At 41.0% G+C, this 12042-nt stretch overlaps 1 protein-coding gene across 31 annotated transcripts in view; it reads right to left on the bottom strand.

Moving 5' to 3' along the window:
• Positions 1 to 12042, bottom strand: part of LOC129731476 (G protein-activated inward rectifier potassium channel 3) — a 226206-nt gene that overhangs the window by 7499 nt on the left and 206665 nt on the right. The gene's annotated exons all lie outside the window — the stretch shown is intronic.

Here is a 12042-nt window from a genome sequence, read left to right on the forward strand (position 1 = left end):
ACGGTTACTTAAGCGCGAACTCAATGCTTGTCAACGTCACTATCGCAAGCTTCGTACACCACTCACTGGAAACAACTTTAAGTATACAAGTATACAAGCGAATTGTAGTAACCACCTGCTGTTTCCCACAAAAAGCAGTTTTTCTGCTGAACAACATAGTTTCTATCCTGGTCGTTCTGTGACAACCAACTTACTTTGTTTCACCTCGGATTGTGTCTCTCACATTGAAAATGGAAAACAGGTTGATGCTGTATATAGGGATTTGAAAGTTGCGTTCGACAACGAATGGGTGTCTTGTAAAACTTGAATCTAACACATCCCGACGGTTTACAAACACATCCGATGTTCCCCAAAGGAGTAACCTTGGATCACTTCTCTTTATGTTGTATCGCAGCTCGTCTTGGAATTGGTTGTAAGCTGTTCGATGCTGATGATTTAAAGATTTTTGTCGTCGTTGAAGAATTATACGACTGTGAAAAGCTGCAAGAATTGTTGAATATTTTCGAGGATTGGTGCTAGAAGAACCTAGTGATCATCAGTGTCAATAAATGTTCCGTTATTTCGTTGCATCGTTGTAGCAATCCTATAGGGGCTACCTATACAATTGGACGTACACCTCTAGCTCGTGTCAACGAAATTAATGACCTTGGTGTACTGCTTGACGAAAAATTGACTGGGGTTTTTTCATTCACGATTTTGACACGCCCCTGCTCAGTCTGTATGACGTTTAGACAGCTGATCTCCACTGTGTGTTATTGTTTATAGTTCAACATAGGATTCTGTGTATTGTGAGCGCCGGTTTTCATCACTTTTGGGACAATGTGAATCATTTCCCCGGAAAAACGTAAAATGATCGTGCACAAATGGTGTACTATCGCTGACGTTTCACTGAACCAATTATTGTAAGATTCTGTTCAAATATCCATACATAAATTTCATATATCTTTTGGTGCTAAACTGTTTATGAATTTGTATTTGAATTTAATTTGTATTTGAATTTTTATGAATTATGTATAGAATGAAAATTGCAAAAGTTACATGAGTTTCAATTTGTGGGCACGTAAGGGTGTTCTTTATAAGCCTGAGCGGCTAAGATAATTTCTTTTTATTTTTTTTTTCTACCCAGTTTGGTTTATTCATTTTGCGGAGGAGTTTGCTATGTTTTAGACGAATTTTTGTTTTCTCGTGTACCTACGAGTTTGAAATTATCTTATTCTCATGCTTTTGAAGCAGTGCTCGGAGCCATTTTCTTTATTGAGTTAGATTTCTAAACTTTGAAAGTGCTTCTAGTAATTTCAGGGTGTATTTTTGTTTTGTTTTTTTTTTTTTTTGCTTTTGGTTCTTCCTGCTATTAGTTAAGTTTAATGAATTTTGATGTATTTTTTGGTTTTTATAGGTGTGAAATTTTTCAAGACTTCTTGATAATCAATTTTTAAACAATTTCTATCGCTTTTTCGGTTACTTCTGTTTTTGAACTACTTTCAGTAAGAGTTATAACATTTCTGCTCTGGTTAATTTTTTTTATAGCGATATTTTTTTAGATATTTTTAGCTGAATTCTGACCGTTTTGTTTGTTCTGTTCTTTCGGACGCTTTTGGTCATTTTCAGGTTAACTCGAAATCATGCACTCATGCAGTTCATGAGAACTCATTGAACTGAAATTAAACTTATATTTTTGTTAACCATTTGTTATAAATGTTTTTAGTCAGTTTTCTCTCGAAGTTATTTCACGCATCCTTAGTTGAATTTGGTGTGTTATCCTTCTAGCTTGAAAAAGAATTTCATCTTTCCAGCTTCTACAGTTGCTTCCAGTCTATTATGTATTTTTTGCGTTTATAAGTGTTTTCAATCATTCAAAGCATTATTTGTGATTATATTTCTATCGGTTTCTCCTGGACTATAAAGGCGTTTGCAAGTGAATGAATTTCTTTGCTGGTTTGAAAAGAAGTTAGCCAATGTTTTGCAACAACTAAAATGAGATCACCATTTGCACTGTTTTAACAAAAATTTGAAATCATTTTTTTTCTCTCTTCCAACTTCGGAACCATTAACAGCAAATTTTGAAAATACTGCTTCGCCTTTTTTCGATTTTTAATGTGTTTCTAAGCTATTTTCGACTGAATAATACTGCTATTCGTTTTATTTGTGCCTTTTCTAAACTAGGTGGGTTTGGACTGAATTTGATATATGTTTTGTCATTCTTTTGCTGACATTTTTTAAGGTTCAATCACTAAATAAACCACAGAAACAAACGTTTCCAATTCCTTGTGAACAAAGAGGGGGATGAGGGTTTGGTCAATGTTCACGATTGTCCACCAGGGGGCGGAGAGGTTCTAAAAGGACAATTCTTCTGTCCAAGTAAAATATGGACGACTTCCAAGATAAATTATATTGAATTTCTTAGTGAAATAAAACCAAAATATCGGATCTAACAGAACCAGCCGACGATATATGCGACCTGATGATGAAATTCAAATACAAACCTTTTAAAATGCATTTCATACCTTATCGTTAAGAACTCGATTTCAAGCTTTACAATAATTGGTCGTGAATAATAGTATAACATTCAAATTGTATTTTATTATGATTACTCAATACGGTTATAAGCTTCAGGCTGACTGACCGTGAAAAAAATTTTCGGAGTACCTCAAGGGAGTGTATTAGGAACCATTTTAATCATAATGTATATTATTGATACAAAGTGAGTTTCGCTATTCTGTGACATTTCTGTTTATCTGATAATGCTATACTGCCGCGCATAGCATGTCAGTCCCATTTGCATTTTCAGCAAGCCGAGAAAAACGTGTTTTTTTACAATTTCATATCATTGCTTCTTACGAGATGGGACAACATATTTAGATTTTTTCCGAAGTTTTGCAGAACAAAGTTGGTAAACTCATCAGTTGTTTGAAACTGTGCATAGTTAGCTATCATTTCCGCTTATTAACTCAATTTTGGATGAAAATGCAAGTGGGATTGACATGCTAGGCGCGGCAGTATACTGTTTATGATAGCTAAAAAACTTGATTTAAGAACATACGCGTTCGCCGAGCAGATGATTGAAATCTGAACAACCGAAATAAACTCCAAGTTCCAACAAGACAATTGAATGCATACGTGAGGTCAAACATCTACAGGGGACTATTGATGACAAACAAAAATTCAATACACATAATGACAATGTTATCAAGAAAATTACCAAAAAGTATGGATTTCTCTGACGTTTGAATAACGAGTACTCCTAACAATATTCATCTCTTCAAATCAATCATCTTTCAGCACTTTTTCTTTTCTCTTCCATTTTAATTTTGGTAACATAAACGAAAGTATCGAGATTGGAGCGTTTGCAGAAGAAAGCAGTGCCATTTGTTTTGAGGTGTAGTAGATTCACTCTCTCGGCATTGCTGGATGCTTTGCAATTAAGCTTCGAATCGTGTTCATGATGATGGTGTTTATTTTAAAAATAGGTAACGGATCGCTGCCGGATTTTTTTTCCATAGTACTACCACTTTCAAGACACGGAATATTACGCAAGGAGTTTAATTGCTTTAAACTAATTATCTAATAGGTGATCTACGTGCAAGCTTTGTAAGAGGTGAAACCAATATCAACAATTCCAATCCAAAAAATTAATGTCCTGACCCTAATGCCAATCCTAATCCATAATCGAACTCATCTTAATCCTAGTCCTAATCATAATCACAATCCTTTTTCTCATCCTAATCCCAATCCCAAAACCAATCTCAATCCCAATCCTAATTTCGACCACGATCCTTAACCCAATAGAAATACAAATCCCAAAACTTACAAATATAAAAAAAGCCAAACTCAAAACTAAATCTAAACCTTATTCCCGTAGCCAAACCCACACTCAATCTTAATTCCAATCCCAATTCTATTCTGATTCAAAATCCCCATTTAAATTGTATGTTCAATCCACCTTCCTATCCCAATTTTCGCCCCAATTCCCATTCCATAGAGGCTTTATATACCTAATAAATAATGTGTGATCTAGTTGGAATTTAAAACGATATTCAATCGTTTTGAGAATGACAAGAAGTTAGAATTTCAATACCAAAGCTATCGCAATGGTACTTTTCATAGTTATAATTTCATTTTGGATTATTACATGATCGTTTTCTTTTTCAACATGTCAACTTAGATTTGGTTGATTGGTTTCGCCTCGAATTATTCCACAGTAGAATTACCCTAAGATTTATTAGCTCATATCATACGAAATGCTATGAGCAGCTAATGAGTACCGAGGAGATGCTCATGGTAAAGCCCTAGCTATTTGAATTTCAAGCAAAAAACCAGCCGTTCATTCAACCGTTTAACATTTATTACTTTTACCTAGACCCTGGAAACATGATTGAGAAATTGCGCTCTACCTTCCGGCTATCTGTTCCGTCGCGATGGCCAGTAGCTAGTGTAAATTGCCCATACATGAATGTTGTGTATTCCGTAAACAGAACGGTCACCCCGCACCCCGCACAAGGCACAAGTCCGAGTGAACAGATTTATTATGCATCAAATCAAAATCCGCTGAGTTTCAGGCCGTACCGGCATGGCGCACGTGTCACATCTTCGCTCGCGATTCAATATTCATCGGACGTCTATAAATCTGTTATGATTAACAGTCGGGGCCTGATTATCATTTGTTTACGGAATACAGACGCGCTGTCTGGTGCAAACATTGATTTTTCAATCTTTCTGTTCCATATTTTTGTTTTACTGATTTACTATTTCACTGATAACACAGAAACTAGTCTTGATCTGCTGGTCAAATTACAACGACCAGCGTGAAGTTCGAACTAAATCTTTAACTTCCGCTGCATGCTCTATAGCGGTGCAGCTAGAGCTAATTTCGCACCATATTAGCACTTCCGTGACAATCAGCTACGATCTACGTACTCGTAGTTGTACGGAGACCGGAGGGTCCATTTACACGTACAGATGATAATGATACGAGTGATCTTGATCTTCAACTGCCGACCGGTCATCATCGCCGATGATGACTGCAACATACATAGACAACATAGAACAGAAACACCGCGCGTGGGGGTTGACGTTTTTGATGCACGAGAACCGATAATAATTATGATGGAGACGATAGTGGAGCAAATAGCGCATACGTAACACAAACCATGTTAGTCTGTGTAAAAATTCCATCCGATCCGGCTGACAATATTTATTCCCAACAATAGATGTTGATCGCTTGCGATCTTGTTGCGATGATAACTTGGGTCAACAGACTGACGACAAAAAAAAAATTGTAGAAGATCAACATTTTAACTTTTTACTTGGTTGGTGTAGAAAAACAGCTTCTTCTTCTGGACTAGATCGAAGCGATATTTTGGAGTGGAAAAATTATTCCAATTCTATTTGCTAGCTGATTCGCACTCCAGAACGACGACCGCGACGACGACGGGAGTAAATTTGTGCAGTTCGGCAAGGCCGGAACTTGCTAATCTGTAACGTTCACTGATGGCGATTTTGATTGACGATAATGATATGTTAATTAGTTACTCCGCCAGAGCCATGAGTGGCCCGCAATAGTTGAGCTTTCTGGAAAAGTTCCCTCCCCAAAGGGAAGACTATAAATTTTATATAGAAGAACTCGAACTGCGGTTTCGTTCGTTCGAATGAGTAATTCAGAAGTGCCTCATTTGGATGCGGTGCTCGCGTAACAATAATACCGTTTAGAACAGTCGGATTCCTAAGTACGACTGACATTAATATATACGACAGAGTAGAACTGGATCTATATTGGTCGTGTATGTAAATGTTGCACGCGAGCTGTTGATCCACGTGAACTTGCGTGGGTGGGTTGTCGAGGCGGAGATCGAAAAAATTAGAAAAAATATTAACATCGGGATCCGGGTGTGCTTGTAAGTTCAGAACTTATACAATGAAGAAAAAATAACAGTAACGTGGATTGTGCGGAACCAAACATGTGTTGAAATATTTCACCACATGATAAAACCAATTTCGTTATTACCATTCTTATTTTTTTTTTCTTCACATAACATTTATTTGACACGGCACAAATACAATTTAATGTTTAACGGCGCCAATTATATCTGTTGACTTAAAAACTAAAGCAAATTTTTTATCCTCGCTGCCGACTACGAGCTGAAATTAAGTCTAACTTAAAACTAGCATGGGATTTCCAATCAGTGTTTTGTTGTTCAATGGTCGTCTGATAATCGTCGAATGGCATGTATGGATTCGTTCTGCTGAGCCACGATGTCGTGAGTTGGGACAGAGGCTCGTAGTCCTTGGGTCCTGGTTCTGTTGTGCGGGGTCTGGTTGCTGGTTTTGTGCTTAAGGTTCAAACGTGTTCTTGTCGTTTTGTTGGGTGTAGACGGAGGGGAACGGGACTAGACTGGGGCGTGGATGGATTTCAGGAAAACGTATATAAGGGACATGTAGGATAGGTCACGGCTCGCCAAGACATCACGAACAGGAACAGCCGGCTGTCTACCCTCGGCCTGCAGGGAAGCTATTAATTTAGACCTGGCGTCACGGTGTACAGGGCATGACCAAACCACATGCTCTATGTCGTGATAACCTTCACCACAGGCACAGATACCACTTTCCCCGAGCCCAACACGACGGAGGAGCGCGTCAAATCTATAGTGATTGGACATAAGCCGGGACATCACGCAAATGAAATCCCGACCTACATCCAACCCCTTGAACCACGGGTTCGTCGATACTTTGGGGATTATGGAATGTAACCACCTTCCCAATTCCCCTCTGGTCCAAGCATTTTGCCAACTGATGATCGTATTCTGACGTACAAGTGCGAAAAATTCATTAAAGGCAATTGGTCTTTCATAAATATCACCGTTTGTTGCGCCCACCTTAGCCAAAGAGTCCGCTTTCTCATTACCCGGTATCGAGCAGTGAGAAGGGACCCACGCTAAGGTAATCTGAGTAGATTTTTCGGATAAAGCACTCAGATGTTCCCGTATTTTCCCCAGGAAATACGGAGAGTGCTTAACATCTTTCATCGATCGGAGAGCCTCAATGGAACTGAGACTGTCCGTAAAGATGAAATAATGGTCCGTGGGCATTTTTTCGATAATCCCTAGGGTGTACTGAATTGCAGCTAATTCTGCGACGTAAACAGAAGCAGGATTATCGAGCTTATGGGAGACGGTTAAATTGTTATTGAAGATACCGAAGCCAGTGGACCCATCAAGAAGTGATCCGTCAGTGTAGTACATATTGTCGCAGTTGATGTTTCGATATTTATTGGAAAAAATTTTAGGGATCTGCTGCACGCGTAAATGATCCGGGATTCCACGAGTTTCTTCTATCATGGATGTATCGAAAAACACAGTAGAATCAGAAGTATTTGATAAGACGACACGATTTGGAATATTCGAAGAAGGGTTAATATTTTGGGACATGTGATTGAAATACAATGTCATAAAACGGGTTTGAGAATTAAGTTCGATTAACCTTTCAAAATTTTCAATCACGGGACGGTTCAAGACCTCACATTTGATTAGAATACGAGAAGACAGGCTCCAGAAGCGGTTTTTCAATGGTAGTACTCCAGCTAAAACCTCCAAACTCATCGTATGGGTCGACTGCATGCAACCTAAGGCGATACGCAAACAACGATATTGTACTCGCTCCAGTTTGATCAAATGTGTGTTTGCTGCGGAGCGGAAGCAGAAACACCCGTATTCAATAACAGACAATATCGTTGTTTGGTAAAGCCTTATAAGGTCTCCTGGATGGGCTCCCCACCATTGTCCGGTTATTGTACGAAGAAAATTCACTCTTTGTTGACATTTTTTCATCAGATACCTCACGTGACAACCCCAGGTGCCTTTAGAGTCGAACCAGACACCAAGATATTTGTGTACCAAAACCTGAGAAATCGTTTTACCCATTAATTGTGTTTGAAGCTGAGCAGGTTCATGCTTCCTAGAAAAAACTACTATCTCAGTCTTCTCCGGAGAGAATTCGATACCTAGCTGTAAAGCCCAAGCAGACAAATTGTCCAAGGTATCTTGCAATGGTCCTTGCAAATCGGCAGCTTTGGCTCCTGTAACAGAGATTACACTGTCGTCTGCAAGTTGTCTTATCGTGCATGAATTTGCCAGACATTCGTCGATGTCATTTACATAAAAGTTGTAAAGAAGGGGGCTTAAACATGAGCCCTGGGGAAGACCCATGTAGCTAATGCGAAAAGTTGCCAAATCGCCATGCGTAAAATGCATGTGCTTTTCGGACAACAAATTGTGCAAAAAATTGTTCAAAATTGGAGAAAATCCTTGTCGGTGAAGTTTACCCGAAAGAATGTCAATAGAAACGGAATCAAAAGCCCCCTTAATGTCCAAGAACGCAGACGCCATTTGTTCTTTACGAGCATACGCCAGCTGAATATCTGTTGAAAGCAACGCAAGACAATCATTCGTCCCTTTGGCACGGCGGAAGCCAAATTGAGTTTCTGATAGTAGACCATTTGATTCGACCCAGTGGTCTAAACGACGGAGTATCATTTTTTCCATCAATTTCCGGATACAGGATAGCATTGCAATCGGCCTATAAGAGTTGTGATTAGAAGCTGGTTTCCCTGGTTTTTGGATGGCGATCACCTTCACTTGCCTCCAATCCTGCGGTACAATGTTTTGCTCCAGGAACTTATTGAACAAGTTCAACAAGCGCCTCTTGGCATTGCCGGGTAGATTCTTCAACAAGTTGAATTTGATTCTATCTAATCCAGGCGCGTTATTGTTACAGGACAGGAGGGCAACTGAAAGTTCTGCCATCGTAAAAGGTGATTCTATCGCGTCGTGGCCCGGAGACGCATCGCGAACAATATTTTGCTCAGGAACAGAGTCCGGACATACTTTCCTGGCAAAATCAAATATCCACCTACTTGAAGACTCCTCGCTTTCGTTGACCGTTACGCGATTCCGCATTCTTCGGGCTGTGTTCCAAAGAGTGCTCATCGATGTCTCCCTCGACGTCTCGTTCACGAACCGACGCCAATATCCACGTTTCTTTGCTTTAGCCAAGCTTTTAAGCTTGGTATCAAGCTCCGAATACCGTAAATAGTCGCCAGGTATACCTCCCGTCTGGTAGGCCTTAAACGCGTCGGATCTTTGCGTGTAGACATCGGAGCACTCTTGGTCCCACCACGGAGTGGGAGGCCGTTCTTTGATCGTTACGCCGGGATATTTCTTCGTTTGGGCTTGCAACGCGGCGTCGAGAATCAAGCCCGCGAGGAGGTTGTATTCTTCAAGTGGTGAATGATGTTGAATCGACTCGACCGCTTTTGAAATCATTTCCTCGTATAACTTCCAATCGACATTTCGTGTGAGGTCATACGGAATGTCAATTGGTCGCATGCGAGTTGACCCGTTAGTAATTGAAATAAGAATAGGCAGATGGTCGCTACCGTGAGGATCGAGGATTACCTTCCATGTGCAATCCAACCGTAGCGACGTCGAACATAAGGATAGATCCAAAGCGCTTGGGCACGCTGGAGGTTTCGGGATACGTGTCATTTCACCGTTGTTTAAAATAGTCATGTCGAAGTCATCGCAAAGGTTATAGATTAAAGAGGAGCGGTTATCATTGTATGGGGAACCCCAAGCCACGCCATGAGAGTTGAAGTCTCCCAAAATCAAACGTGGCGAGGGAAGAAGTTCTATTAAATCAAAGAGCAGCCGTTGCCCAACCTGTGCTCTGGGAGGAGTATATATTGAGGCAATACAAAGCTCTTTACCTTGTATTGTCATTTGACATGCGACAACTTCGATGCCTGGAATCGAGGGGAGGTTAATACGATAGAAAGAATAGCACTTTTTAATCCCTAAAAGTACTCCTCCATATGGGGTGTCTCGATCAAGGCGAATAATATTAAAATCATGGAAGTTGAGATCAATATTTGAAGTAAGCCAAGTTTCACAAAGGGAAAATGCATCGCATTTGTTTTTATTTATCAAAACTTTAAACGAATCAATTTTTGGTAAAATACTTCTACAATTCCACTGTAAGACAGAGATAGAATCCTTCATATACGCAGTTGAATTAGGCATCGAAGGATACAATCGCTGCAAGGAGAGGCCATTGGGCAGTCAACTGCTTCAAAAATGATCTAACTGTTGGGAGGAATGCTGTAAGAAAAATTTTAATTGGATCGGGTACATTGAAAGTTTCAAAAATCCAGTCCACAATGTCAGAAAATTTCACTAATCCAGAGTTTGTTTCATCAACTGGGAGTGTAAAAGGAGCAACTGGGGTTTTAGATGTTCCTGGCAGTGCTGGGAACTCCTTCTGGGACTTTAAATTTGCCAGCCCAGGAGGAGTTTGCTTCGGTTTTTCCGCAGCACTGTTTGGTTTGTTTGTATCTTTCATTTCACTTTGAGAAATCTTAGGACCTTTTCTGGGAAGTTTAGGAGAGGAAATATTTTTCCTCTTTCTAGACTCCCCAGGATTGGCGTAAGATGCTCCCGCTGGTGAATCGTCAGAATCGGTTTCCTCAGAGGGCAACAGATCGAAGGGGTTCGAAGTAACGGGAGAAGTGGTAACGGTCTTCTTCAGCATGTCAGCGTAGGAACGCTTTGAACGCTCTTTGAGAGACCGTTTTATTTTATCCCTGCGCTGCATGTACACCGCACATGTCGAGAGCTCATGCAGATTTTCTCCGCAGTGAATACACTTTTCAGCGTTAACACTGCAAGAATCTTCCGCATGAGACTCCCCACACTTGCCACAACGTGCCTTATTGCAGCAGTAGGCGGCTGTATGGCCTAACTGCTTGCAATTCAGGCAGTTCATGACGCGGGGCACGTAGAGCCTCACAGGGAGACGAACCCGGTGGATCGAGACGTGGCTTGGTAGTGCAGACCCGGCGAACGTAACTCGAAACGAGTCTGACGGAGTGTATACTGTTTTGCCACCGATGATCGATGCTGACCGCAATTGCTTGCAGTCGAGCACCTTTACTTCGGGACACGTTTTGTTCTTAAAGCACCCTTTGGCACTTTGCAGTATACACTCGACGGACAGACTCGAATCGGTTATGACACCGTCGATCTCCACGTCTCGTGCGGGTATGTAAACGCGATACTCGCGTGTGAAGAGCTCAGAGCAAGCTATATCGTTGGCCTCTTTCAGGTTACCGACCACGACACGGAGCTTGTTAGGCCGGACCTTGGAAATTTCGGTCACGCCCTTGTACTCCTTCGTCAGGTCTTTAGAAATCTGCAAGAGGTTCAACTGTTTCGATTTCGGTCCCGCCTTTGGCCGAAAATAGACAGTATAGCTGCCCTGGGCTCCGTCTGGGTAAAGCCTGGGGCGAGGGGGGACTGAAGAATGAACAGGGGAGGGGGTAACAGAAGGGTCAGGGTCAGAGGGGTTCGGGGATGGTGGCGCGGGAGGCGAGGGATCTACATCCATCGCGCTATGTTTAGCGCACTAGCGCTGACAAGAACACGTACCTTTTTATTTCTCCCTTCCAGTAAGGTTGGTTGTCCGATCGTTCGAAGTAGCAGCCGTTACAGCCAGCAGCACCAATACAGCAGCACCAAACAGCCACCAGCAGCGAGCCAGGTGTGAGATCACTCCACACAGCGATACGACTCGCTGACACTGATGGCTTCTTCTTTTTCCTCGTTTGTGTCTCGTCCACTGCTGTAGCACAATCCAGCCAGCAGCCAAATCGGCTTACGCACCAGCTGGCAGTCACGATGCGAAACAGTTGCACAAAGGAACGACCTTGAACCCGGATTTATTTCACTCGACCAGGCAAACAATGCCAACACTTGTTCACACGTCTTTTGTTTTATACTCTATCGGACCGATCACCAAACACGTCCAGTACTGATGCGTGTTCGGCACAGAATGATTACCATTCTTATATTATAATTATTTCTGTTGTAATCAATTAGAATGAAACAATATATAAAAATTAAAATTATTCGCAATCAAAGATATCAAATGAATTCTCTTTCCAATGTTAGTCCTGCTCTTTCTGTCTATGAATGAAAATATAACTGATACAAATAC

The sequence above is a fragment of the Wyeomyia smithii genome, chromosome 3, assembly GCF_029784165.1.
Source record: "Wyeomyia smithii strain HCP4-BCI-WySm-NY-G18 chromosome 3, ASM2978416v1, whole genome shotgun sequence".
Taxonomy (NCBI): domain Eukaryota; kingdom Metazoa; phylum Arthropoda; class Insecta; order Diptera; family Culicidae; genus Wyeomyia; species Wyeomyia smithii.